Raw genomic sequence first — 3,500 nt, forward strand, 5'->3', positions numbered from 1 at the left:
TATAATTTGTTAAATTATAAGAGAAATATATGGACTACGATTACAAATATCTAACTTTATTAAAGTAGAAGTTCATATTATGCAACCTACACCTAGTAAGCTAAAAAATTATACATTTTTGGTGTCCTAGTTTCTGCCTATTTATGTAATATTTGCCTGGATTTTCTTATATTTTTGTTACTGTAGAGTGCTATTTTAGTTGAAGTCATCTTCTCTCTTAAAAGAAAACAACCATATATCTTAAAATGTAGAAAAGTAATATTTGTACAGGAGCTTCCTCAATCTGCTGTTGAGTTGGCACTGGAACATGTGCAATAAATTTCTGTTGGCCGTCTTCACCTTCTCGCTCCTTGCCACCTTCCTCATCAGCCTCTTCTTCATGGGTACCATTGATGTTTTCTTCCTCCACCTCCTCACCTCTTGCAAGTTGTGCATCTCTCTCCCTCTTCCATTTTTTCCATTGATTCTGCTGTAACTTTCTTCTCATGTTCCTGCTCCAGGGGCTCCAAAATCCCATCATCTTCATCCCTGTAGCCATAGTACTCGGTGTTGATGTTCTTCATAAGCTTAGCCCAGGTCTTCCGTGGGGTGGCAGGGGTTCCTTTCAAAAAGCTCTCTAACTTCTGGCAAGTCCTTTGCAGCCCCAAAGTATTTGTAGCCTCTGTGTCCTGGAGCTTTCCCTTTGTGATCTAACATTTTCAGACCAATCTTAGCATAATCAAGACCTCCCAGCTCCTTTATTCTGTATTCCCAGTGTCCTTTCTCCCTCAGAAGTTTGTTCATTTCATCATTCAGGTCCCAAATTCTGAATTCACGCAATCCAGCATTTTGGATCTCTGCCACTTTCTTAGAAATCTCCTCAGTGATTTGTCTCCTCCATTTCTCAGCTTTGGGCAGTTCATTGCACTCTGATGCAAGCAAAGGCTCCTTGACTTTTCCTTCCCCAAGCCCCGCCGAACACTCCGTGCATGCAGCAGCTTCACACCCCATAACTGAACCCAATCCTGCTCCAGAAGTGTGCCAGTGAATCACAGAATCACAGAATTTCTAGGTTGGAAGAGACCTTTAAGATCATTGAGTCCAACCCATCTTCTAACACCTCAACTAGATCATGGCACCAAGTGCCAGATCCAGTCTTTTTTTAAACACATCGAGTGAAACCCTCCTCCCCCAGAGCGAGGAGGCAAAGACACTTTTGGGATTGTAGCATCGCACCGTACCTTTATAACTGGACGATCCTGCATGGAGACAAAGCCACCCATTTCTTTGGTGGGGCTTTTCTTCTATTTTTCAGGTTTTTCAGTTTCTCTGGCTTTTTGTTTCACACAGCTCTTTGGCTGTATTTTCCTCACAGCTCTGGCTGTTGCTAGCTCTGGCTGTATTTTTGCGGCTTTTCGCTGCTGGGTCAGGCTCACCTCTGGTCTTTTCCAGCTTTTAGCTGTGGGGACAGGCTCTGCATGCACTGCCCTTGGTCTCCCTCCACTCTGCCTGCAGGAAATGGCTGCTGGCCTCACACTGAGTCACCAAAGGTTATGACAGGAGGGGTGGGTCAGAGACAGAGACAACACACACCCCAGAATTCTCATGTAACAGCAGTGTATTTTATTCTTCCTACCTCCTTAAACAGGAGGATTTGAATCTCCTGGTCCAGACAGCTCATAGGTCTGGCTTAAACACCAGCTCCTGTGCCAGTGACATGCCTGCAGCTTAGCGGAGACATGGACTGGGTGGAACATGCCTGGGTGAAGTCCCTGTAGGCATTCAAATCCATCCCATCACAGCTCAGCCCAGGGGCTGGTTTATGGAACCAGGCTGGGTTTCTTATTTATAATCAAATTAATTGCCTAGTACAAGCTAGCTCATACTGTAACATGCACCTTTATCCACATGTTCCAGGCGGTATGTTCTCTGTCCCACATCACAGGACAAGTGTACCAATGGAAAAGCAGTGATTGTTAATTTTCTGAAGAGTAAAAACACTGCTTATCACAGTCAGTTTCTTCAATACATATGGTGTTAGCCAGAACTCGGTGATCCTCCCTACAGGAGGTGCTCTCACCAAATTATCTTTGCTCCCAAACCTGGCCTGACTAAAGAGTAGCATCTTGGATATGATTACTTTCTGTGGTTGAGATGAGCATATACAAGAAATGGGAAAATTATTTGACTAACTTAAAGTAATTTTTAAAAGCCTGTCAATCTGGAGTCTAAACCACGTTTTCTGGTGTCAATTGAAACCCTGCTATAGACATATACACACACACACACAAATCCCCTTTGATTGCAGTCAACTTTGAATGTGACCTTAACCCCACAGAGATGAATATTTCTCAAAGTATAAACTTCAGCAAGTTGAAAACACTTAAAATATTTCCTATGAACTATAATAATCAAAAGTTTTCCTCTGACTTGCTATGTAATGAATTGTCCTATCTCAAAATAAAAGTAAAATTTAGCTGAATTGTGGGCTATATTAAACATGAACGATTTATTTTTTCCCTTGTGGTTTTAAAGCAGGACCAGTATCCTAAGATTGCTTTTATACAGTATTATGACTTTACCTTCCTTTAAAATAAATAGAATGCTGATATCTTAGCTACAGAATATAAAGGTAGGATTTTCTCTTTTTTTTTTTTGTCCATAAATGTGTTTCATTAAATGCTTTTGTTCAGGCTATACATATATATATATTCCTGGCTAGCACTCATTGTCATAGCATACTTATAATTATATTTTTAATTTAACTATATTTTATAATTTAAGACACACAGTTTCAATACTGAATAATTTTTATTTTAACATCATCCTTTCCCCTTTCCTCCCCTGCTTTTATTCTAGTGAATTTGCACTTTCAAGACATATGCTTCTAAAATGGTATGCAGCTTCAAACCCTGGAAAAGTCAATGCCAGTCTTTGCAGGTCATTTTATCTTCTCTCTGAATTAGAGCATGTGTCAGTGCCACAGTGAAGGCTGAACCCAAAAAACAAGCAGCAAGGGTAGCATGTGCTTGATGAAATTTACTTTAGCCTCCTTTGCTATTCTGTAGGAGGGCCGCTTACCCACAGAATGTAAACCTTTCAGTATGGAAGGGAAATACAAGGTTTGCTTTCCCACCATATCATGGTGGAATACATTTGATACAGTCCTGTCTTCCAGAAATTGGAGTCTCTTCAAAAGAAGCAAGTGGTTCCTATTGTGTCTGCTTTCAGGGATCTATAGTTTCCTTTGCTGACTAAGAAATGGCTCTAAAAAATTGCCAGTACTACAGGCTATAAAGCCTCATCCAGTGAGCTGCCAAGTGTCTTCCTTTGCTGCTGAATTCATTATCGTTGAGGCACATTTAACATGTCCTTGGCTGTGCTTGCAGCCACAAATCACTTGGGAAAAGTCTCTCTGAGTGGTCAACAACTCTCCTTAATTTACCAGAGCTGCTTGGACACCCTGCTAATCTTATTTTACACACATTGAAAAGTTACTGACATTTGTGACTTGCTCAAGA

At 40.9% G+C, this 3,500-nt stretch overlaps 1 pseudogene; it reads right to left on the reverse strand.

The window, feature by feature from the left end:
• Window positions 1-217: 217 nt before the first annotated feature.
• On the reverse strand, window positions 218-990 carry LOC115910586 (annotated as a pseudogene).
• Window positions 991-3,500: the final 2,510 nt, after the last annotated feature.

This window comes from Camarhynchus parvulus, chromosome 1A (assembly GCF_901933205.1).
Source record: "Camarhynchus parvulus chromosome 1A, STF_HiC, whole genome shotgun sequence".
NCBI classification, from domain to species: domain Eukaryota; kingdom Metazoa; phylum Chordata; class Aves; order Passeriformes; family Thraupidae; genus Camarhynchus; species Camarhynchus parvulus.